Here is a 27,534-nt window from a genome sequence, read left to right as displayed (position 1 = left end):
AAAGTGTCTAGCTCATCGTGAAAAAGGAAAGAAAGAAGGAAGGAGCAGGGAAGAAAGGAAAGGGAGAAAAGAAAGTAACAAAAGACCAAAGATTTCACAGATTGGAGACACTAAAAAGACAGATAACCAAGTTAATCCAGAAGTCTAAACTGGATCCTAGACTGGAAAAAGGACTGGTCCAGTCTAGTGGAACAACTGATAAAATTCAAATGCGGTCTATAATAACTACTGCATCAGTGCTAATTTCCTGATTTTAATCACTGTAATGTATAAGATAGTCACAGTAGTGGAAGCTGGCTGAAGGCATGTGAGAATTTTGTATTATTTTTCCAGTTTCTGTAAGTCCTACATTCTTTCAAAATAAGAAGGGAATTACATAAATATCCAAAATCCCCAAATGGTCTTATTGCTGTTGTTTAGTCATTAAGTCATGTCTGACTCCTTGTGAACCCATAGCCTGTGTAGCCCACCAGGCTTCTCTGCCCATGCAGTTTCCCAGGCTGGAGAATACTGGAGCCCAAATCCACAGCTGAGACATAAGCAGCAGCAGTGACATGAATGAACCCAAGGTAAGGGCCTGCACCGTCACTGTGGGACCGGCCGATACCTCCGACCTCAGCAGCCAAGAGCATAAGACAACATCCAGCCCTGAGGAGTCCATGCTTATTCCCGCCTGGCTTTGGGAGAACATTGAGTAACAGGACAACCAGGAGTCAAGGGAGAAGACCAGACAGCTTTCCACTACCCAACCCTGCCCAGAGGCGAGGACCATCACCCCCAGCCCAGCCCCCTCCACTTGCAACACCCGCGGAGACAGCGGCGCCCTGGCCACCGATCACGCCGGTGACCTCCACGGCACGTGCGGGACCAGGCTCACCTGCGGCACCTGCGGTAGGCACGACAGCAACCACACCCGTGATACCGCCCTTACCCGTGACACCAGAGACGCCTGTGACACCATCAGCACCTGCGACAGCTGTGGTCCCAGAGGAACCAGCCTCACAAGTGACGCCTGTAGCCCCCGGGACACCAGCCACACCTGTGATCCCAGCCTCACTTATGATGCCCCAAGCACCCAGGACCCCACTGGGGCCTGCAACGTAGATGACACCCGTGGCCCCTGTGATACCTGGGACACCAGGGTTACCAGTGACAGCTGCCTCCCCCGTGAGACCACCTATGATAATCATGCCACCATCACCCCTGACACCAGAGGCACCTGCGACAGCTGCGATACCAGAGGAACCAGCCTCACCTGTGACGCCTGCAGCAGCCGGGACAGCACAGGCACTCATGACACCGGCGGCACCCGTGACGCCAGGGGCTTCCGTGTCACCAGCCACACCCGTGACACCAACCTCACCTGCGATGCCCTAAGCACCTGGGACAGCACAGGTGCCTGCAACACAGATGGTACCTGTGGCACCCACAATACCCGTGACACCAGTGTCAACCGTAACACCTGCCTCACCCATGACACCAGCATCATCCATGACTTCAGTGATGCCTGTGACGCCAGTGAACCCATGATAGCTATGATACCAGCAGCACCAGCCTCACCCATGCCGCCTGTGGAACCCATGACACAAGGGGCACCCGTGACACCAGCCACACCTATGACATCAGCCTCACCCACAACGCCCTGAGCACCCAGGACCCCACTGAGGCCTGCAACGTAGATGACACCCGTGGCACCCGCGATACCTGCGACACCTGCCTCACCAGTGACACCTGCCTCACCCGTGACCCCAGAGGCACCTGTGACACCAGCAGCACCTGCGACAGCTGCGAAACCAGTGGTACCAGCCTCACCTGTGACGCCTGCAGCAGCCGGGACAGCACAGGCACTCATGACACCAGCGGCACCCGTGACATCAGCCTCACCCGTGACGCCCTGAGCACCCGGGACCCCACTGGGGCCTGCAACATACAGGACACCCATGGCACCCACGGTACCTGTGACACCGGGTCACCAGTGACAGCTGCCTCACCCATGACACCAGGGGCACCCGTGGCACCAGTGGTGACCACAGCACCCACGATACTCAGGCTACAAACGTGACCCGTGACACCAGGGGCGCCCTCGACACAGATGCTACCCACGGCAACTGTGATACAAGTGACACCAGGGGCACCATGACACCAGTGTCACCCGTGGACCCACGTCGCCCGCAACTCTCACAGAACCCACGGCACACACGACAACCACAGCACCCGTGACGCCTGCAGTATGACTGTACTCATAACATCAGTGGCAAGGAACGCACTGCCTCCCGGATGTGCCTGATGCGGGAAGCTCCACCCTTGTTGGGCAGCCTGAGAACATGTCCCCAGTCACTCCCTCTGGCCTCCCCCAGAAAACGAAGGGGGCGGCTAGGAGAATCTGGACATGTCTATATAAATATATTTGCGGTGGGCTGCCTAGCAAGAGGGCTACTAAAGTAACACCAGAAACAGCAAATGGATGACCTGCCAAGCTCCCTGGGACCTGGTCATGTTCCCACCTGGATGAAGAGCACTCCCACCCGTGATACCTCCTGGGCCTCGGACAACCACCTCCGTCGTGCGGCCTTGGCCTCCGAGGGGGTAGACAGGTCTCCCCAACTGATCTATTCTATACCAGGAAGAGTGGAGATGATACTGGGCTGGTGGAGGGACCAGATCCAGGACTTAGAAGTCCTCAGTGGTAGTGACGGCACGCACGTGAATGAACCCAAGGTGAGGGCCCGCACCATCACTGTGAGCCCGGCCGTTACCTCCGACCTCAGCAGACAAGAACATATGCCTCCCGCCAGCCCTGAAGACTCCATGCTGATTACCAACAGGCTTTGAGAGACCATTCAGCACCAGGAGAACCAGGAGTCAAGGGAGAAGAACAGAGAGCCTGCCACTCCCCAAACCTGCCCAGAGGTGAGGACCGTCACCCCCAGCCCAGGCCCCTCCACCCGCAACGCCCGCGATGCCAGCAGCGCCCAAGCCGCCGATCAGCCGGTGACCGCCACGCCACGTGCGGGACCAGGCGCACCTGCGACATCTGCGGCACGCTCCGTAAGACTAGCTGTGGTATGTTCTAACCCAATTCTTAAAAAGCTGACTTATACCAATAGGTCAGGACTGAGCACCAGAAACTTATTCAAAACTGATCAAATCCTGGACAAGGTCACCACAGCAACCTGGTTTCAGTCAGTCAAGGATACAGTCCTACCATGCGTCTGGCCTAAAATTCTGTTTGCTCCCCCTTTCCTCAACTTACTTAATTTACTTCTTCTCAGATCAACAATGGAGAAGAAAATGGCAACCCACTCCAGTATTCTTGCCTGGAGAATCCCAGGGACAGAGGAGCCTGGTGGGCTACCATCTGTGGGGGCGCACAGAGTCGGACACGACTGACGCAACTTAGCAGCAGCAGCAGCAGCAGCAGCAGCTCAACAAAATACAGGCTCAACTTCTGAGACAACCTGGATATCCACCCCTGATCCCTCTGATGACTTCCTCAAGCCACTCCCCCTTGGATAGACATCAGCAGCCCTTACTGGCCCTCCTCATTGACAGCTAGCAAGTGATGGACACCCAAGGCCCCTCACTGCCCCAGCTCAGCAGGCAGTAGCCAGAATGAATGACACCCATTTCCCCAATGAATTGGGGTCCATACACGTGAGGGGGGACTGTTATGTAGGAAGTTAAACATGAGCAACTTGAAGGGAGGCCTGGCTGAAAGGGATGTAAACTCATCTCTAAACGCCATCCCAGACACACCCAGGAAAGCGCACAGATATATTACAAAATAACCACAGAGACTTTGCAACTCCTGCACATGCGCCCTAGGCACACCGTGGATACAAAAAGAACACAGGGGTTTCTCCTAGTAACCTTAGGCAGTTAGGAGACTATTAGGGACTCGTGAATATTCTACATCGGACAGACAGAATTATGGGAAGACGTAAACACAGGCAGCTGTTAGACAACTTCTAATTCTCAATCAGCCTTGAGCATATGCCCATTTGCATTCCCTTTCATTGACTGGTGGTGGGTACAAGCCCTATTTCACCTGGGCATGATCAAAAGGAAGTGTAAAAAGGGGAAGCCAAGAGGGTCAACAGGGCGAGGAGGACTCCTTTGGGGGTGCTGGACTAAGAAGAGATCTGTCTGCTTGAGTTGAACTGAGCTGTAACTTGTCTGCTATTCCACACCTTTTGGGTCATCACTCCAAAACTTTGTTGCGACAAACCAAGAAACGAGAAAAAGAAATAAACCAACCTGACGGTTCTATAGTATTCTTAGCATCCTCATCACTGTTAGTACAGTTAGCACTCTTAGTGAGGGCTGGTACTAGAGTTAGGATGCAGGACCTCATGGCCATCTCTGCAAAAAGGTGGCTCATATTAAGCATATTGAGATCCTTCACACAGGAGGACGGCAGTACCATGAGCCCAAATATCCTATGAGATAACAGACTTAATAGACAGAATGTAACGCTCATCGCACCAACAGAGACGCTTTAGATGATGTTGGGCAGCGTGCATGGGTGAACACGGGCCAGGAGGCGCCACTCCCGCCAGCCTGTGAAGAGCACTCCCACCCCCGATACCTCCTGGGCCTCGGACCTCCGCCTCCGTCGTGTGGCCTTTGGCCTCGAAGAGGGTAGAAGAGTCTCCCCAGCTGATATATTCTCTACCAGAAACAGTGAGATGCTACTGGGCTGGTGGAGGGACCAGAGATCAAGGGCTTAGAAGTCCTCAGTGGTAGTGACAGCATGCACATGAATGAACCCAAAGTGAGGGCCTGCACCATCACTGTGGGGCCTGCCGTTACCTCCGACCTCAGCAGCCAAGAACATAGGCCTCCCGACAGCCCTGAAGAGTCCATGCTTGTTCCCGCCTGGCTTTGGGAGACCATTCAGCACCAGGAGAACCAGGAGTCAAGGGAGAAGCCCAGAGAGCCTACCACTCCCCAACCCTGCCCAGAGGCGAGGACCGTCACCCCCAGCCCAGCCCCCTCCACTCGCAACACTCGTGGTGACAGCGGCGCCCTGGCCACCGATCACGCCGGTGACCGCCACGCCACGTGCGGGACCAGGCTCACCTGCGGCACCTGCGGCAGAAGTGACAGCTGCCACACCCGTGATACCAGCTTCATCTGTGAAGCCTGGGGCGCCCAGGACACAGATGGAACCCACGGCAACTGTGATACACGTGACACCAGGGGCACCCAGGACACCAGTGTCACCCGTGGCTCCCACGTCGCCCACGACACCCACAGAACCCATGGCACACAGGACAACCACATCACCTGTGACGCCTGCCACACTAACGGCACCCAAGACATCAGCGGTTAAGTCCCAGAAGGAACACACTGCCTCCCGGATGTGCCTGATGCCTTGAAGCTCCACCCTTGTTGGGCAGCCCGACAACTCGTCCCCAGTCACTGCCTCTGGCCTCACCCAGAAAACGAAGCGGGTGGCTGGGAGAATATGGAGACGTATATTTAAATCTCTTTACTATGGGCTACCCAGCAAGAGGCTAACGATAAGGTGACACCAGAGACAGACAGTGGATCACCTGCCAAGCTCCCTGGGAACTGGTCACGTTCCCACCTGCACGATGGGATTCAAATCCAGCACCTCCACCGCCTTCAGCAAAGCCTCGTATCCAAAACCCCGGCCAGCTCGCAGGATGCTCTGGAGTGGTCTGGGTGACCAGAAGAGGTGCCGCCCTGGCCTGGCTGGCCCTCCTGCCCTGCTGGGTGAAACCTCAGAGACTGGACAGTCCCCTGGGGCATGACCCCCATTCTCCACACTTCTGTCTTTCATGTTGGTGCAGGAGGGAATGCTGCTAAGTCGCTTCAGTCGTGACTGACCCTGTGCGACCCCAGAGACGGCAGCCAACCAGGCTCCCCCCGTCCCTGGGATTCTCCAGGCAAGAACACTGGAGTGGGTTGCCATTTCCTTCTCCAGTGCATGAAAGTGAGAAGTGGAAGAAGTCGCTCAGCCGTGTCCGACTCTTTGCAACCCCATGGACTGCAGCCTCCCAGGCTCCTCCGTCCATGGGATTTTCCAGGCAAGAATACTGGAGTGGGGTGCCATAGTTAGGGATGCAGGACCTCAACCTCATGGCCACCTCTGCTACAAAGGTGGCTCCTGTTCAAAATTTTGAGATCCCTCACACAATTGGTAAAGGCCCCTCTGCCAAAGTGAAGCTGGTCCCGCATGTTCTGCCCACCGGATTGGCAGCCATCAAGGCCACTGACAAGACAAATCAGAGCTTCTCCAGCCTCCAGGAACTGGTTTGAGAGGTTCATGGCCTGAGAACATTGTCAAACTCCTTGAAGTGACTGACTCTGAGGAGACTCTGTTTATAGCATCGCACTAGCTCAGCGGGGGAGACGTGTTCCCCCACGTGGAGGCCCAAGGCGGCGAGACCGATGGGGAGGCCCGAGGCCCAAGGCCCGTGGCCCGTTCCGCCGGCTGGTCTCGGCTCTGCAGCACTGCCACCAGGGGCAGAGGTGCACCGGGACTTGGAGCTGGGCCACCTCCTCCTCAATGCCTACAACAAGGCCAAGATCTCCGACTTCAGCCTTAGAGACCAGTGGCACCCAGGAAAGAAGCTAGACACTTTCTGCCTCAGTCCCGCGTTCATGGCTCCAGAACTCTTCCTGGGGATGCCCTACACAGGCTCAGAGCTGGATGTGTGGAGCCTCAGCCTTGTCCTGTACATCACGGTACTGGATCCCTCCCCTTCGGGGGACAAGATTTCTGGGAGCTGTGGCGGCATGTGCTTAGAGGGCAGTACCATGTGCCCAAATATCTAAGGAAATAATAGACTTACTAGACAGAATGTAACGCTCAACGAACCAACAGAGGCGCTTTGGATGATGTTGGGCTGCATGCACGGGTGACATGGGCCAGGAGGCGCCACTCCCGCCAGCCTGTGAAGAGCACTCCCAGCCATGATACCTCCTGGGTCTCGGGCCTCCGCCTCCGTCGTGCGGCCTTTGGCCTCCAAGGGGGTAGACAGGTCTCCCCAACTGATATATTCTATACCAGAAAACGTGAGATGCTACTGGGCTGGTGGAGGGACCAGATCAAGGGCTTAGAAGTCCCCAGTGGTAGTGACAGCGTGCACGTGAATGGACCCAAGGTGAGGGCCCGCACCATCATTGTGAGGCCGGCCATTTCCTCCGACCTCAGTAGCCAGACACATACGCCTCCCGCCAGCCCTGAAGAGTCCATGCTGATTACCAACTGGCTTTGAGAGACCACTCAGCACCAGGAGAACCAGGAGTCAAGGGAGAAGACCAGAGAGCCTGCCACTTCCCCACCCGGCCCGGAGGCGAGGACCGTCACCCCCAGCCCAGGCCCCTCCACCCACAATACCCGCGATGCCAGCAGCGCCCGAGTCGCCGATCACGCAGGTGACCGCCACGCCACGTGCGGGACCAGGCTCACCTGCAGCAGGCATGACAGCAGCCACACCCGTGATACCACCCTTACCCGTGACACCAGAGATGCCTGTGACACCATCAGCACCTGCGACAGCTGTGGTCCCAGAGGAACCAGCCTCACAAGTGACGCCTGTAGCCCCCGGGACACCAGCCACACCTGTGATCCCAGCCTCACTTATGATTCCCCAAGCACCCAGGACCCCACTGGGGCCTGCAACGTAGATGACACCCGTGGCCCCTGCGATACCTGGGACACCAGGGTTACCAGTGACAGCTGCCTCACCCGTGAGACCAGTGGTGACCTCGCCACCTATGATAATCATGTCACCATCACCCCTGACACCAGAGGCACACGTGACACCAGCGGCACCTGCGACAGCTGCGATACCAGAGGAACCAGCCTCACCTGTGACGCCTGCAGCAGCCGGGACAGCACAGGCACTCATGACACCGGCGGCACCCGTGACGCCAGGGGCTTCCGTGTCACCAGCCACACCCGTGACACCAACCTCACCTGCGATGCCCTAAGCACCTGGGACAGCGCAGGTGCCTGCAACACAGATGGTACCCGTGGCACCCACAATACCCGTGACACCAGTGTCAACCGTAACACCTGCCTCACCCATGACACCAGCATCATCCATGACTTCAGTGATGCCCGTGACGCCAGTGAACCCATGATAGCTATGATACCAGCAGCACCAGCCTCACCCACGCCGCCTGTGGAACCCATGACACAAGGGGCACCCGTGACACCAGCCACACCTATGACATCAGCCTCACCCACAACGCCCTGAGCACCCAGGACCCCACTGAGGCCTGCAACGTAGATGACACCCGTGGCACCCGCGATACCTGCGACACCTGCCTCACCAGTGACACCTGCCTCACCCGTGACCCCAGAGGCACCTGTGACACCAGCAGCACCTGCGACAGCTGCGAAACCAGTGGTACCAGCCTCACCTGTGACGCCTGCAGCAGCCGGGACAGCACAGGCACTCATGACACCAGCGGCACCCGTGATGCCAGGGGTGCCCAGGACACAGATGGCACCCACGGCAACCGTGATACACGTGACACCAGGGGCACCCAGGACACCCGTGTTACCCGTGGCTCCCACATCGCCCACGACACCCACAGAACCCATGGCACACAGGACAACCACATCACCTGTGACGCCTGCCACACTAACGGCACCCAAGACATCAGCGGTAAAGTCCCAGAAGGAACGCACTGCCTCCCGGATGTGCCTGATGCCTTGAAGCTCCACCCTTGTTGGGCAGCCCGACAACTCGTCCCCAGTCACTGCCTCTGGCCTCACCCAGAAAACGAAGGGGATGGAGTATCTGGACATGTCTATATAAATAACTTTGTTGTGGGCTGCCAGAAAGAGGGCTAATGATAAAGTGACCCCAGAGACAGTAGATGACCTGCCAAGTTTCTTGGGACCTCGTCATGCTCCGACCTGGATGATGAGATTCAAATTCAGCACCTCCACCGCCTTCAGGAAAGCCCCCTCTCTACAACCCTGGCAAGCTCAGAGGATGCTCTGGAGTGGTCTGGGCAACCAGAAGAGGCACCACCCTGGCCTGGCTGGCCATCCTGCCCTGTGGGTGAAACTTCAGAGACTGGACTGTCCCCTGGGGCATGACCCCCACCCCCCACTTCTGTCTTTCATGTTGGTGGGGGAGGGGATAGTTACTGCCAAATCCTTGGTTCTTCTCTTGGTTCTGTCTTGGTAATCTTTATGCTCCAGAAAGATCTATGGCACTGCTTTGCATTCTCTCTGGTTTAGAAGTGTGTAGTCATGTAGTACTTAGAGTTAATGACCTAAGAATTAGTGCTATCATTCCCAAGAGCAAAAACTGCTGCCCCACACTGCAGGGCAGACATGCAGAAAGAGTGTATTATCCCCCTGCACTGACATTACCTAATATTTTCAGAAGGGGCAAAGGAAACTTCTGGTCCCTGCAACTAGGGCTAATAGGACCTGGACATCTGGGATAGGATAATAAGTCCTGTGAACCAGCCAGTGTGTGGTGTGGTCAGGTCCCTGTGCAGATGAGTTTCCTCAATATCCTGCAGGAGCAGGGCTCTCTCCTTCCCCTATGGGGAGGGACCCTGATGTGTGGCGTTTTTAAAATCTTTTTGATGTGGATCAATTTTAAAGTCTATTGAACTAAATAAAGTGACAAATAGAGGAGAAGAATTCCAGCAGTCGTTGCACTAGGCGTAAGGAAGAGCGATGACTGAATCGCAGTCTGTGCCCTCTGGGTTTGCTCACACATGTTCGCATGCTCGTGCATGCAGACCTCCATGTTCTGTTTTACCTCTACCTTAAGAAGCTCTATGTGCCAGTTATTAAGATTGTTATTAAATTAATAAAAAGTTATTTAATTGTCATTAAAATTATAGGTCCTGGGGTCTAATCTAGAACACTCTTTAAAATCTGATTCTGCCATCTACTTAGCAGCACAGCCATGAAAGACTTGTTTATCCCTTCAGCTATTCAAAACAGTGAAGACAGTATTTACTCCGAAGTGTCAAGTGAAAGTGAAAGTCACTCAGTTGTGTCCAACTGAGTCGTGTCCACGGAACTCTCTAGGCCAGAATACTGCAGTGGGTAGCCGTTCCCTTCCCCAGGGGATTTTCCCAACCCAGGGATTGAACCCAGGTCTCCCGCATTGCAGGCGGATTCTTTACCAGCTGAGCCATAAGGGAAGCCCAAAGTGTCAAGGTGAAGTTAAATTAAACAAGGCAGGTAAGGGAAGCTTAACACAGTACGGTATAATAAATCATTGCTGCTAGTGTTATACTTTTTCTAACATTTGTTTATCAATGGAGACACCATTGCTTAGGGCTGGATAATTCTGCTCTATGCAAACCTTTCTAGAGTGTTTCTGCCCACTAAATACCAGTAACGTCCCCCAAGTCATTGGAACAAACCAAACTGTCCCCAGATATGTTCAAACATGGAGAGTACGATTGTGCCTCCTGGTTGAGAACTTAGATAGCAAACTTCTTAAGGACTGGTTAATTTTCGTGTTCTCAGTCTAATACTGTGATGAGCACAAAACTCAATAAACACCCTCAACAGAAACCAGTAGAGAATGAATAAAACAATATGACTTTATACATATGCTTGGAATGCCTCCATATTTATTTATAACTTTTGTCTTGTATATGGTTCTACTAAATGCCTAGGATCCCTCATTAAACTGCAGGTAGCTCCGAGGGGAAGTACTCTCAGCTGTTACTAACGTCAAGGTGGTGGACGCCAGCTGTGACAAAAGCCCTGCAGGAGGAGCTCACGGGACAGGAAACGTGGAGAGACAGTAGTGTTCAATACAGACTCAAAACTGGGAAGCTCTGCATGGTCTCTAACTGTATCGCTGCAAAAACTCTGTGCATAAAAATAACATGTGTGATAATGGGAGCCCAATGGGAGACACATCTCTTACCTCCATTTTATTCTAAAAGAAACTGAAACTGAAACTGAAACCCTTTTCCATCTATCATCCTTTTTTCCTCTTTCTTACAGAATTACACCACATCCCATATTTCTCTTTCCTCGGTAATCATTCTTCCCGAGAAACTAATCTGAAATTCCTTATTTAATACCAGTTTTTATTTAATTAGTCAAATTCTTGTCATAATTCCTTGAGAACTCACTCCCCAGGAATGAATGCTCAATGCTTTTGCCCTCAACTCTCTAAAAGTCAGTGGACTCGTGAGCACTTTGGTTTTCTTTCCAGCTCTCTCAAAGCACTTTATTCTCAAGAACATATCCATTCTCATAGCCTCAACAATGACAACTTATCTTTATTTGAGTACTTACCATCAGAAACCCCAAACTCACAGAGGTTAATTCTGTAAAAAAGATTCACTACACAACTGACAATTTATAACAATTAGTCTACATTTAAGATCCCTCCCTACTTAACACACAGATCTGCTAATGTACTGAGACAACTGAGGCAGCATACCCTGGTTAGCACATGTATACATCTATTAGCACCACGAAATCTAAGTATCTAGGTACTCAAACTCAGAGAAATAGAAAATATAATACAATGGGACTTCCCTAGCAGTTCAACGGTTAAGACTCTGCCCTTCCACTACAGGGAGCACAGATTTAACCCCTGGTCAGGGAATTAAGATCCCACATGCCTTGTAGCAGGGTCAAAAAGTAAAAAAAGGAAAAAGAAAATATGGCAACGGTGGTTTCTAGGAACTAAAAAGAAGTAGACATGGAGCGTTGTTTAATGGTTATAGAGTTTCACTTTGCAAGATTAAAAAATTCTGGAGATTGGTTGCACAAAAATGTAAATATAGTTAATACTATTGAACTGCACACTTGACAATGATTTAGATGATATTAATACATTTTACATTATGTGTATTTTACCACAAGTTTTTTAAATATCAAAAAGATAGTTCAAGGGAAATAATGACAGAAATCTAAATGACCTTGCATGCAGATTGCTTGCCAAAAGAGTCTTTAAAGTTTCACTTCACTATAAAGAGTCCAAGACAGACTTTACTATGTGTTAGGTTTGTGCATAAAAGACCAGACAAAATTCAAATCAATATACCAATGATTTGTTAAAAAAAATAAATAATAAAACTTTGTGATAACTAAAAGATTAGAAAATAAATATGCATTTATAGTTTTTCAGAAAGTAAGACAGACTATAGATTCTCAGAGACTAGTGCACAGATGCGCTGGGTATATGGTAACAGCAACAACAAGAAATTCTTTTATTCTAAGAATTAGTGGCCAGTTGGAATTGGACTATAAATTGCTTTAAATATAAGATACAGATAACTGTAATTACTTATTTCCTTTTAAGTTTTTCACTGCTGCTGCTGCTGCTAAGTCATTTCAGTCATATCCGACTCTGTGCAACCCCACAGACGGCAGCCCACCAGGCTTCCCCGTCCCTGGGATTCTCCAGGCAAGAACACTGGAGTGGGTTGCCATTTCCTTCTCCAATGCATGAAAGTGAAAAGTGAAACTGAGGGTGCTCAGTCGTGTCCAACCCTCAGCAACCCCATGGACTTCAGCCTTCCAGGCTCCTCCGTCCATGGGATTTTCCAGGCAAGAGCACTGGACTGGGGTGCCATTGTCTTCTAGTTTTTCACTATTTACTGGTAAACAGTGGTATTGTTCTCTATGAAGTTATCTAAATTATCTTTTCACTATAAAGCTCTAAATAATAAAGACCTTCAGTTATGTCCTGTGTACAGATTACTTTCAACTCCATCTTTGGACCAGAGTAATCTAAGTTTACTTGGGTTTCTCTTACCTTGGACGAGGGGTATCTCCTCACCGCTGCCCCTCTTGACCTTGCACAGCTCCTCTAGGCCCTCCTGCGCCCGCGCAACCACTGCTCCCTGGGCGTGGGGTTGCTCCTCCCTGCTGCTGCCCCTGGCCTTGGGAGTGGGGTAGCTCCTCTCAGCTGCTCCTGTGCTGTCACAGCCTGGCACTCTTGGCCGCTGCCCCTGACCTCGGACATGGGGTAGCTCCTCTCGGCCGTTCCTGCGCCCCCGCAGCCTGGCTTATGGGCCGCTGCCCCTGGCCTGGGGCATTGGGTAGCTGATCTCGCCGCCCGCGCCCGGCGCGCTGTCGCCGCCGCCGGCGCCCGGCGTCGCCGTAGTTAAAGCATATGTCCGGGAATGTGAAGTCAAGTGGGCCTTAGCATCGCTAGGAACAAAGCTAGTGGAGGTGATGGAATTCCAGTTGAGCTATTTCAAATCCTGAAAGATGATGCTGTGAAAGTGCTGCACTCAATATGCCAGCAACTTTCGAAAACTCAGCAGTGGTCTCAGGACTGGAAAAGTTCAGTTTTCATGCCAATCCTAAAGAAAGGCAATGCCAAACAATGCTCAAAATACTGCACAACTGCACTCATCTCACACGCTAGTAAAGTAATGCTCAAAATTCTCCAAGCCAGGCTTCAGCAATACCGGAACCGTGAACTTCCAGATGTTCAAGCTGGTTTTACAAATGGGAGAGGAGCCAGAGATCAAATTGCCAACATCTGCTGGATCATCAAAAAAGCAAAAGAGTTCCAGAAAAACATCTATTTCTGCTTTATTGACTATGCCAAAGCCTTTGACTGTGTGGATCACAATAAACTGTGGAAAGTTCTGAAAGAAATGGGAATACCAGACCACCTGACGTGCCTCTGGAGAAACCTATGTGCAGGTCAGGAAGCAACAGTTAGAACTGGACATGGAACAACAGACTGGTTCCAAATAGGAAAAGGAGTATGTCAACGCTGTATATTGTCACCCTGCTTATTTAACTTTTATGCAGAGTACATCATTGGAAACGCTGGACTGGAAGAAGCACAAGCTGGAATCAAGATTGCTGGGAGAAATATCAATAAGCTCAGATATGCAGATGAGACCACCCTTATGGCAGAAAGTGAAGAGGAACTAAAAAGCCTCTTGGTGAAAGTGGAGAGTGAAAAAGGTGGCTTAAATCTCAACATTCAGAAAACGAAGATCATGGCATCTGGTCCCATCTCTTCATGGCAAACAGATGGGGAAACAGTGGAAACAGTGTCAGACTTTATTTTTGGGGGCTCCAAAATCACTGCAGATGGTGACTGCAGCCATGAAATTAAAAGACGCTTACTCCTTGGAAGAAAAGTTATGACCAACCTAGATAGCATATTCAAAAGCAGAGACATTACTTTGCCAACAAAGGTCCGTCTAGTCAAGGCTTGGTTTTCCTGTGGTCATATATGGATGTGAGAGTTAGACTGTGAAGAAGGCTGAGCCCCGAAGAATTGATGCTTTTGAAGTGTGGTGTTGGAGAAGACTCTTGAGTGTTCCTTGGACTGCAAGGAGATCCAACCAGTCCATTCTGAAGGAGATCAGCCCTGGGATTTCTTTGGAAGGAATGATGCTAAAGCTGAAACTCCAGTACTTTGGCCACCTCACACGAAGAGTTCACTCATTGGACAAGACTGTGATGCTGGGAAGGATTTCGGGCAGGAGGAGAAGGGGACGACAGAGGATGAGATGGCTAGATGGCATCACTGACTCGATGGACGTGAGTTTGAGTGAACTCTGGGAGTTGGTGATGGACAGGGAGGCCTAGAGTGCTGTGATTCATGGGGTCACAAAGAGTCGGACTTGACTGAGCAACTGAACTTACTGTACTGAACTGAATCTAAGTTTTCCAAATGCCCTCTGACATTTTTACTTAAAACTGTTTCTCTATTAATTCAAATTCAACATGAAAATGTCAAACCTATCGTGGCCCTTCTAAATATTACTTTCCCATTTCTCAATGTCATTGTACACACCACACCAACTTAAATGAAAATACTGGTGTCATTCTGTCTTCCATTTGCTCACCTGTCATTTAATGTGTCCAAGCCCTGCTGACTTGTCTTTTGAAGGCTATCTTTCATCTGCACTCCTTTTTCTTCTCTCCAAGTTTCACTCCTTCTGGCCCTTACCTCTTATGCCTAGGTGAGCACAGTAAACTTCTCTTTTGCCTGCTCACTTATTCAATTTTTTCCTGTTCTAAGTCTACCCAAATACACCCCTATTAATCTTCACAGTTGTTGTTGTTTATGTGGGTGTTTTTGTTTTTGTTTTTTGGCTATGTCACACAGCATGTGTGATCTTAGTTCCCTGACCAGGGATCGAACGCATGCCCTTTGCAATGGAAGCTCAGAGTCTTAACCACTGGACCACCAGGTAAATCCCCAACACTAAAATCTTTTAATGCAGCTCAGTTAGTTCAGTCACTCAGTCTAGTCCAACTCTTTGTGACCCCATGGAGTGCAGCATGCCAGGCTTCCCTGTCCATCACAGGGAATATCCACTCTTGGAGTTTGCTCAAACTCAGGTCCATCGAGTTGGTGATGCCATCCAACTATCTTATCTTCGGTTGTCCCCTTCTCCTTCTGCCTTCAATCTTTCCCAGCATCAGGGTCTTTTCCAATAAGTCAGTTCTTCATATCAGGTAGCCAAAGTATTGGAGCTTCAGTTTCAGTTCAGCATCAGGCCTTCCAAAGAATATTCAGGACTTATTTCCTTTAGGATTGACTGGCTGGATGTCTTTTCAGTCCAAGGGACTCTCAAGAGTCTCCTCCAACACCACAGTTCAAGAGCATCAATTTTTTGGATTAAAGATTTACTGAACATGGCCCCACCCATTAGAACAAGATCCAGTTTCACCCTCAGTCAGTCTCTCCCATCAGGAAGCTTCCATAAGCCTCTTATCCTTCTCCATCAGAGGGCAGACAGACTAAAAATCATAGTCACAGAAAGCTAACCAATCTGATCTCATGGACCACAGCCTTGTCTAATTCAATGAAACTATGAGCCGTGCCATGTAGGGCCACCCAAGATGGATGGGTCGTGGTGGAAAGTTCTGACAAAATGTAGTCCACTGGAAAAGGGAATGGCAAATCACTTCAGTATTCTTGCCTTGAGAACCCCATGAACTGTATGAAAAGGCTAGTGTGTAAAATGAGTGCAATTGTGTAGTAGTTTGAATATTCTTTGGCATTGCCTTTCTCTGGGATTGAAATGAATACTGACTTTTTCCAGTCCTATGGCCACTCTGAGTTTTTCAAATTTGCTGGCATATTGAGTGCAGCACTTTCACAGCATCATCTTTCAGGATTTGAAATAGCTCAGTGGAATTCCATCACCTCCACTAGCTTTGTTCGTAGTGATGCTTCCTATGGCCCACTTGACTTCACAGTCAAGGATATCTGGCTCTAGATGAGTCATCACACCATTGTTATCTGGATCATTGAGACATTTTTTATATAGCCTTTCTGTGTATTCTTGCCACTTCTTCTTAATATTCTGCTTCTGTTAGGTCCACATCATTTCTGTCCTTAATTGTGCCCATCTTTGCATGAAATTTTCCCTTGGTATCTAATTTTCTTGAAGAGTTCTCTCATGCAGCTCTTCTTCAGCCAAAACACTATATTCATTCTCTACAAATGTTTTTCCTTTTCCTATCTCTTGGCTTTTACTTCATTGCCTCCTCCATGTTTTCTAACTCTATAAATCCTATTCAGAACACAATGCTGCCTTTCTTGATGAGCTCAAGACTAACTGTTCTCTCCCCAGGAACACATGTTTGCCTACATCCCTCAGAAGGCAATTTTCCATGCATGTAAACCCAGAAGTAGGCAACCAGGATACTTCTTAATTGTATAATCATATCTAATGTGTTCAGTGCATATAATGACAACAAACAGTTGTTATTTATTGAATACCTGCTTAACACTTTTTATTTACTAATAATAGCAACCATTTGTTGAGTTTTTCTTATGTGCTATATCCTAAACACATTACATGAATGAGTCCACTTAAAAGTTCCATTAGGTAGGCAGGATTATTGGCCCATTTTTTCCAGATGAGGAAACTAAGATAGAGAGAAAACATACAGCTTAACAAAGAAAGTTGCAAGTAATAATGGGCAGGGCTAGAATTCAAACCCAGACAGTCCAGCTTCTCAATCCACATTCTTGACCACTACCCCGTGTTAAATTATAATGTGTCATTTAATCCTATACTAACCCACAAAGATATATATTAGCTTGCCCACTATGAAAATTAACAAAATGAAATCCAAAGAAGACAGGAAATATTTTCAGTCACAGATATGGTTAAGTGGTAATGTTCAACTTTATACCCAGGTCTGTTAGACTCCATCAAACATTATTTTATATGCTTGTGCTCTTGAGACCAACACAACTATCTTAAAAGGTTCCTACAGGAATTAAATAAGACCAGGCATATGTTTTATAAATGCTAATACGCTATACTGATGTTGGATTGAATTTCCTGTGAGCATACCCTTATGTCACCACCATGCCTATTAACATTAGACATATAGTCTCTAAATTTTAATCCTATATGTCTATTGGTCTGTTCATTGGTCTTAAAATCTAATAGCTCATGTATATGCATTACTACACTAATAAATCTTCAGTCTGTCACATATTAACTAATTGTTCCTAAGCCAGTTTCTTATTCTATCTCTGCTTGAGCTTCCTAATTCTTTAAATGGGAACAATAGCATATATATAAGCTGTTGTGAGAGTTTAATTAATATAAGTAGAACATTTGTAACAGTACAGGGTACACAATAAAATGTATAAAACATCAATTATAATTATGATTGTGTCTATAAGAAAATATATAAAAATAAACCTTAAAAATGAGAAAATATGAGCTAAATAAATTTTATTTTAGTGTATTGATTAATGATATGAAATTTTCTGCTTTATGTAAAAGTATTACTAATATCACTAATTTTAGCAAAGAAGCATAAACATATACCATGCTTTTTAAAGTCTGAATATAACATTTTGTGATACAGTGATTTGATGGCCTGGTGATTTTGATGATTTTGATGGCCAAAATTTATTTTGGTTTTTTGTTTTAATGACAGCCCCATTGAAAAATACACTTCACAAAGAAACACAGGTCCTTAAGAAAAAGCTTATTCATATACAAGTCTTATTTTTGATCAATACATTCCATCTTCTATAATGGTAATCTCTTTTTTTACAAATTAAAAGAAGGTATAATACTTATATTTTTACAGATGATCTTAAAACCTACCTAAAGTCTTCACGTGGACAGTTTTTTTTAACAAATTAGAAAATCTATTTTCAAAGTATTGTTAATATTGAAATATGAGAGTTTTACAGGTAAAATAAAACAGTCTTAATCTCAGGGAAAAAAAATCACATAGTGATGGAAGTGTTTTTAAATATATGTTTTCAAAATTCTTTCTCCAAACCATGAATTTTCTTCAAAGGCCATTATTTCCTCATTTATTATCAAAAATATCACTTTCATTCAAAAAGATTGGCAAAGTGGGTATCTATGGTCAAAAAAAAAAAAAATACTGTTAGATAACATATCACCAGTAGCCTTTGTTTTTAGCTCATGATACAGCTGAGAAAGAGTTCAAACCAGGAGGGGGCATACTGGTTTTCCATTTTTTCATTGTTATTATTGGCTTGAATTTTTAGGATCATCTTGACCAGCAGTTTCTTTGCAGAAAATATATTAAGTCACGTGTACATTTTAAGAGTGTTAATTTATCATAATCAATAATATAGTGTAGAAATCCATTTCACCAAGAACATGTAATCTACAACATGTCACTGTATGTTCAGAATGAGATAGCCACCACCAACTCTGAGTTACAGAGCTCCCATTCCTCTTGCAGACCATGTGACCCAGAATCATCCACCCTAGTGATTGAGTGAGGGAGCCAGTATCAATCATATATTCAATACTAGCAAAGTTTAGTGTATTTCTATTTTCTCAAGATGAAAAACTAAATAGAAATTAAAGTTCTAATAACTAGTGGTTTGGTGGCTTAAAAAAAAAAAAAAAATCTGTTTACCAATGCAGGAGACACCAGTTTGATCCCTTGATGAACAAGATCCCCTGGAGAAGAAAATCACAAGCAACTCCAGTATTCTTGCCTGGGAAATCCCAGGGACAGAGGAGCCTGGCGGCCTATAGTCCATGGGGTTGCAAAGAGTCAGACCTCACTTAACAATTAAACAACAATAACAAAATATTTTCTTCAGGCACATTAAAGGACAGCCTTGCACATCCCTAGAACGTACAACTTTATTTTGGAAATGACAGTACGAAGCTGTCTCATGGCAACAGTGACACCACATGGTCACCAAAGAATAACAGGATTCATTTTATTTTTTTCCTCAGATTTTTATTCTTCCCTTTAAGGAGACTCAAGCACTCACAGCTTTCTTCTTTCTGTTCTTCACTATCCTTAGTATCAAACTCAAATATATTAACACACACACACTTTTAAACTCTATTTCTCTCTTGTTTCACTCATATCTCTCCCCATCTCCCATGAATGTTCCTCTTTCCCACCTTTTTTTTTTCTTTTTCTGTGAACTGAGAAATTACTGAACTGATCACATGGACCACAGCCTTGTCTAACTCAATGAAACTATGAGCCATGCCATGCACAGCCACCCAAGATGGATGGGTTGTAGTGGAGAGTTCTGACAAAACGACTTCCACTGGAGAAGTGAATGGCAAACCACTTCTGAATTCTTGCCTTGAGAACCCCATGAACAGTATGAAAAGGCGAAAAGATATGACACTGAAAGATAAACTCCCCAGGTCGGTAGGTGCCCAATATGCTACTGGAAGAGTGGAGAAATAACTCCAGAAAGAATGAAGAGACACATCCAAGGTGAAAAAAAATGCCCAGTTGTGGATGTGACTGGTGATGGAAGTTAAGTCCGATGCTGTAAAGAACAATATTGCATAGGAACCTGGAATGTTAGGTCCGTGAATCAAAGCAAAATTGGAAGTGGTTAAACAGGAGATGGCAAGAGTGAATATCAGCATTTTAGGAATCAGCGAACTAAAATGGACTAGAATGGGCAAATTTAATTCAGATGACCATTATACCTACTACTGTGGGTTAGAATTCCTTAGACGAAATGGAGTAGCCCTTATAGTCAACAAAAGAGTCCAAAATGCAGTACTTTCATGCAATCTCAAAAATGACAGAATTATCTCTGTTCGTTTCCAAAGCAAGTTTATTTCAGTTCAGTCGTGTCTGACTATTTGTAACCCCATGGACTGCAGCACACCAGGCTTCCCTGTCCATCCCCAACTTCTGAAGCTTGCTCAAACTCATGTTCATCCAGTCGGTGATGCCATCCAACCATCTCATCCGCTGTTGTCCCTTTCTCCTCCTGCCTTCGATCTTTCCCAGGATCAGGGTCTTTTTCAATGAATCTTTTCCACGGCAAACCATTCAATATCACAGTAATCCAAGGCTATGCTCCGACCACTAATGCCAAAGAAGCTGAAGTTGAACGGTTCTATGATAATCAGCAAGACCTTATAGAACTAACACCAAAAAAAGATCTCCATTTAATCATACGGGACTGGAAAGCAAAATAGGAGGTCAAGAGATACCTGGAGTAATAGGCAAGTTTGGCCTTGGAGTTCAAAATGAAGCAGGGCAAAGGCTATAAGAGTTTTGCCAAGAGAATGCACTGATAAACACCCTCTTCCAACAACACAAGAGACAACTCTGCACAGGGACATCACCAAATGGTCAATAATGAAATCAGATGGATTATATATTTTTTTCACCCAAAGATGGAGAAGCTCTATAAAGTCAGCAAAAATAAGACCGGGAGCTGACTGTGGCTCAGATCATGAACTCCTTATTGAAAAATTCAGACTTAAATTGAAGAAAGTAGGGAAAACCACTAGACTATTCAGGTATGACCTAAATCAAATCCCTTAAAATTATACAGTGGAAGTGACAAATAGATTCAAGGGATTAGATTTGATAGACAGAGTACCTGAAGAACTACAGACAGAGGTTCATGACATTGTATAGGAGGCAGTGATCAAGATCATCCTCAAGAAAAAGAAATGCAAAAAGGCAAAATGTTTGTCCGAGGAGGTCTTACAAATAGCTGAGAAAAGAAGAAACGAAAGGCAAAGGAGAAAAGGGAAGCTATAGCAAGGAGAGATTAAAAAAAAAAAAAAGCCTTTCTCGGTGATCAATGAAAGAAATAAAGGAAAACAATAGAATGGGAAAGACCAGAGATCTCTTCAAGAAAATTAGAGATACCAAGGAACATTTCATGCAAAGATGGGCACAATAAAGGACAGAAATGATATGGACCTAAAAGAAGGAGAAGATATTAAGAAGAGGTGGCAAGAATACACAGAAAAAATTGTATAAAAAAGGTCTTAATGACCCAGAAAACCATGATGGCATGATCACTCACCTAGAGCTAGACATCCTGGAATGCAAAGTCAAGTGGGCCTTAGGAAGCATTACTATGAACAAAGCTAGTGGAGGTGATGGAATTCCAGTTGAGCTATTTCAAATCCTAAAAGGTGATGCTGTGAAAGTGCTGTACTCAATATTCCAGCAATTTGGAAAACTCAGAGTGGCCACAGGACTGGGAAAAAGTCAGTTTTCATTCCAATCCCAAAGAAAAGCAATGCCAAAAAATGTTCAAACTTATGGCAGAAGTGCACTCATCTCACACAGTAGCAAAGCAATGCTCAAAATTCTCCAAACCGTGCTTCAATAGTACGTGAACTGAGAACTTCCAGATTTCAAGCTGGGTTTAGAAAAGGCAGAAGAACCAGAGATCAAATTGCCAAAATCCACTGGATCATAGCAAAAGCAGGAGAATTCCAGAAAAACATCTACTCCCACTTTATTGACTAGGCCATTTGCATGTGTGGATCACAACAAACTGTGGAAAATTCTTCAAGAGGTAGGAATACCAAACAACCTGACCTGTCTCCTGATAAATCTGTATGCAGACCAAGAAGCAACAGTTAGACCTGACATGGAACAACAGACTGGTTCCAAATTGGGAAAGGAGTATGTCAAGGCTGCATATTGTCACCCTGCTTATTTAACTTATATGCAGAGTACATCTTGTGAAATGCAGGGCTGGATGAAGCACAAGCTGTAATCAAGATAGGCAGGAGAAATATCAATAACCTCAGATATGCAGATGATACCACGATAATGGCAGAAAGTCAGAGGAACTAAAGAGCCTCTTGATGAACGTGAAAAAGGAGAGTGAAAAAGCTGGCTTAAATCTCAACATTCATAAAACTAAGGTCATGGCATCTGGTCCCATCACTTGCAGAGAGATGGGAAACAACGGAAACAGTGACTTTATTTATGAACTCCAAAAATCACTGAAGATGGTGACTGCAGCCCTGAAATTAAAAGATGTTTGGTCCTTGGAAGGAAAATCTATGACCAACATGCTGCTGCTGCTGCTGCTAAGTTGCTTCAGTCGTGTCCGACTCTGTGCGACTCCATAGACGGCAGCCCACCAGGCTCCCCTGTCCCTCGGATTCTCCAGGCAAGACCACTGGAGTGGGTTGCCATTTCCCTCTCCAATGCATGAAAGTGAAAAGTGAAAGTGAAGTCACTCAGTCATGTCCGACTCTTAGCAACCCCATGGACTGCAGCCTACCAGGCTCCTCCACCCATGGGATTTTCCAGGCAAGAGTACTGGAGTGGGGTGCCATTGCCTTCTCCGAGTTAAAAAGCAGAATCATTACTTTGCCAACAATAGTTCATCTAGTCAAAGCTATGGTTTTTCCAGTAGTCATGTATGGATGTGAGAGTTGGACCATAAAGAAAGCTAAGCATCAAAGAACTGATGCTTTTGAACTGTGGTGTTGGAGAAGACTCTTGAGAGTCCCCTGGGCTGCAAAGAGATCCAACCTGTCAACCCTAAAGGAAATCAGTCCTGCCTATTCATTGGAAGGACTGATGTTGAAACTGAAACTCCAATAATTTGGCCACCTGAGGCGAAGAGCTGATTCATTAGAAAAGACCTGATGCTGAGAAAGCCTGAAGGAAGGAAGAGAAGGGGACGACAGAAGATGAAATGGTTCAATATCATCACCAACTTGATGGATATGAGTCTGAGCAAGCTCCAGGAGTTGGTTTTGAACAGTGAAGCCTGGCGTGCTGTAGTCCATGGGGTCACAAAGAGTAGAACACGGCTGAGCGACTGAACTGAACTGAAAAATTAATCCTTCCTCATAAAGATAAAGATAGTCATTAGTCATATGCCAGAGAGAGAAACTATCCATTTTCATCTAAAATTACACAATGAAAAGTGAAAATGAATGTGTTAGTCGCCTAGTCGTTTCTGGCTCTTTGTGACCCCATGGACTGTATGTAGCCTGCCAGGCTCATCTCCATGGAATTCTCCAGGCAAGAATACTGCAGTAGGTTGTCATTTCCTTCTCCAGGGGAATCTTCCCCTCTCAAGAAGGACAGTGCAGGTGGATTGTTTATCATCTGAGCCACCGGAGGAGCCCCAAAAGTTAACAGTAAATACCACTATTCTCAATTCCAAAAGCTTTTGTAGATTTTTAAATGGCTCCTTCAGAATTTCTCTTTTTCCTTTAAACTTCTACCCACTTCTTCATCTTCTCCTAATTGGTATCTGTTTGCCTTAAAGATTAACTTTCAAGAGATGTTTTTCCATCTTTTTCCTATTCAACTTTGATATCATTCTGTTTCTGTATATTCTGGTTCCTGGCAAGATGGAGTAAGCACAATCCACTCTTCCTCTCCCACTAAATGCACCTGTAATACCTGGACAGAATGTGTGAAACAGCTATTTGAGTACCCTGAGAAATAAATAGTAATAGGAAGATTGGCAAAGAACATTTGAAGTACCACCAAGGCAAAAATTACCACGTGGCAATTTATTCATTCTTTTTTCCTCCAGTATCAACCAGCCCGAATGCAGTACAGCCTGAAACCCAGAAATTAGAATCAGCATGAACAGAGAACTCCAGAAGAAGCCCTTAGATCGGCCTCAAGGAGTGAAAAGAGAAGTCTAACACTGAAATAAGAGAGTGTGTAATTTTTCCTCATTATTGTTTCTTTTCTGGGTTTTTTCATCCCCCAGACCCCAGGCAATGCCAGGGTAGCATCAGCATCTTTGGGAGCCCACTGAGTGGGCAGAGTGTTGGGAGTCCTTCTCTGATGGATAGAACTGTAATTCCGAGAGGGTGGCGTGACTTCCCTTGATTTTAACTCTCTCTCTGCTCTCAGCAGTTGGCCCTGGATGTGGATATAGGCATGAATATGTGCAGCAGGGCAGGATTAATGAAAAGCTTCAGTTTCTAGCTAAGGGAGCAAAAGAGGAACACCCAGGAAATAAGAATCCATAGATGGCAGAGGAAGGAGACCAAAATGTGACCCTGTAAAGTTACTCACGAACTCCTAAGTGTCACCCCTGTCTGTCCATGCCTGGATGTGATCTTAATCAGCATTTAAAGAATTTAAGAAGGGAACCGAGAGGCAGGCCACTGCTTAAGTGGCAGGCTGACCCCTGGGGGGCGCACATGTAACAGAGTTCATTGGAACTCCAAAGCCTAAAATCTGAGCTGACTCTGAAACTACAGACCACAGAAAGGAGATTGGAACTTGTAGCCTGAAGCTAACCAGCTCACTTGCCTGATAAAACAAGAATATCTATGTTTTCACAAGATTTGAGTGAGGTTGAGAATCTCCCAGTATAACATATGAAATGTGCAGGATATTGTACAATTCAAGATTACTCAGCTTATGAAGACCCAAGAAATCCTCAATTCACTAGGAAAAGACCATCAACAGACAGCAACCTCAAGATGACACAGGGTTATAAGCTGCATTGCGTGCCCCTAAAACTCATGCACTGAAGTTCCAATCACCAGTATCTCTGGATGTGACTATATTTGGGGATATATAGCCCACCAGGCTCCTCTGTCCGTGGGATTTCCCAGGAAAGAATACTGGAGTGGGTTGCCATGCCCTTCTCCAGGGGTTCTTCCCAACCCAGGGGTAGAACCCAGGTCTCCTGCATTGCACGCAGATTTTTACCATCTGAGCTACCTGGTAAGCCCTGTTTGGAGACAGAGTCTTCACAAAGGAGATTAAGTTAAAAATAAGGCTATTGGGGTTGGCTCTAATTCAGGCTACTTGGTGTCCTGCTGCTGCTGCTGCTGCTAAGTCGCTTCAGTCGTGTCCGACTCTGTGCGACCCCATAGACGGCAGCCCACCAGGCTCCCCCGTCCCTGGGATTCTCCAGGCAAGAACACTGGAGTGGGTTGCCATTTCCTTCTCCAACGCATGAAAGTGAAAAGTGAAAGTGAAGGTGCTCAGTCGTGTCCGACTCTAAGCGACCCCATGGACTGCAGCCCTCCAGGCTCCTCTGTCCATGGGGTTTTCCAGGCAAAAGTGCTGGAGTGGGCTGCCACTGCCTTCTCCAGTGTCCATATAAGGAAGAGAAAATTCACACAGAGAGACACAAGGGATGCCTATGTACACAGAAAGACCACATGAGACTCAGTAAGAAAGCAGCTGTCTGCAAGCCAAGGAGACACCAAACCTGCTAGCTAGTGCCTTAACCTTGGACTTCCAGCATCCAGAACAGTGAGAAAATTAATTTGTGTTGTTTAAACCACCCAGTCTATGCTATTTTGTTAGAGTAAACTAAGCAAAGTCACACACGCTGATTGTAATTTTCTAGCCCAAGACTGTAAAAAAAAGAAACAGCTGTTTTTAAAATGTCACAATAAGCAATAGCAAATATTCTAGAAACAACTTGAAAAATAGGAAATCTCAGCAAAGGAATAAAAAGGAATGAAATAGAAATTTTAGAAATATAAAGTACAATAAACAAATATATATATATATATATATATATATATGTATATATAATCACTAGATGGACACTGAGATGACAGGGAAAATAAATCAGTGAACTGAAAAATAGGTCAACAGAACTCATCCAGTCTAAACAACAAAGAGAAAAGTGATTGAACAAAAGTTAACAGAGTCACAGGGACCTGGAAGGCAAAAGTAAAAAAAAAAAAATTAAAAATCCTAGAATTAAGGTCACTTGAGTCCCAAAAATAGAGGAGAAGGAGAATGGTGCGAAAAAATATTGGGGGAAATAACGGTTTAAAAATCCCCAAGTTTAACAAAAGACTTAAAACTACAGATTCAAGAAACTAAGCGAATCTCTTACAGGAGAAACTCTAAGAAACCCACACACAGGCACATCATAATCAAACTTAACAAACAAACAAAAAAATCTTTAATGCAGCCAAAGAGGAATAATGCCTAATGTCTTACCTACAGGAGAACAATTCAAATGACAGATTTCTCATCAGAAACCATAGAACGTAGAAGAACAGGAGTTCTTAGACATGATACAAAAAGCATGACTCATTAAAAAATTATAAGCTGAACTTCATTAAAATTGAAAACTCTTGCTCTGCAAAAGACATTATTCAGTGATTGAAGAGACAAGCTACAAACTAGAAGAAAGTATTTTCGAATTAGATATCTGACAAGAAGGTATATAGATATAGATGTAAAGAACTCTCTAAAAAAAATCAGCAATAAATAAACGAACAAAAACACAATTTAAAAAACTGGACAAAAGAACAGATACTTCCTTAAAGATACAGGTGTGGCAAATATGCATATGAAAAAGATGTTCAACATCATAGCCAATAGAGAAATGCAAATTTAAAATATAAAATGCCACTCCAAACCTAAATGGTCTGGAATGGCTAAAATAATTTTTTTTTTTTTTTTGATACTGATAATATGAAGCACTTTTGAGTATGTGGAGCAACTGAAACTCTTGCAAATTGCTGGAGGACAGAAAAAGGCACATGCGCTTTGGAAAACTGTTTGGCAGTTTCGCATAAATTTAAGCACATATGTATCATCTGACTCGGTAGTTCTACTCTCTTGAGAAATAATAACTTGTGTTTACAGGAAAATCTATACGTGAATACTAATTCTTAACTGCCCAGAACTGGAAACAACCCAAATGCCCTTCAACTGGCAGTTGCATAAACAAACTATAGCATACTGACACAATGAAATACTACATAAAATTAAAATGAGACAAACGATTGATACACGCAACAACATGGATAGATCTCAAAAAAAAAAAAAACCTTAAAGATGCCATTTATATAACAATCTCAAAGTGACATAATTACAGTGATGAAGAAAAAGATCAGTGGTTATCAGGGTTAGGGATGAGGGTGTTGTTTTAAACGGATATCACAAAGAAATTTTGGGGTCACTATAACCATTCTGTATCCTGATTGTGGAAGTAGTTACATAAATCATGCATAAATATTATTTTGTTTTATTTGGTTATTCATTCAGTAGCATCACTTTTCCAAAATCTATATTGCAAGTTATCAGTTACATTGTTGGAAAAAAATGAGCCTTTGACAACTAGCCTAGAAATCTAAATATAGCTTATCTCAATAGTTTTCAATTCAGTCACTCAGTCCTGTCTGACTCTTTGCAACCCCATGGAATATAGCACGCCAGGCCTCTCTGTCCATCAACTCCCGGAGTTTACTCAAACTCACGTCCATTGAGTTGGTGATGCCATAGAACCATCTGTTCCTCTATCGTCCCCTTCTCCTCTGGCCTTCAATCTTCAACCCAGCTCAGGGTCTTTTCAAATGAGTCAGCTTTTTGCATCAGGTAGC

Source organism: Capra hircus, chromosome 14, assembly GCF_001704415.2.
Source record: "Capra hircus breed San Clemente chromosome 14, ASM170441v1, whole genome shotgun sequence".
NCBI lineage: Eukaryota > Metazoa > Chordata > Mammalia > Artiodactyla > Bovidae > Capra > Capra hircus.
This window is presented reverse-complemented; position numbering follows the sequence as displayed.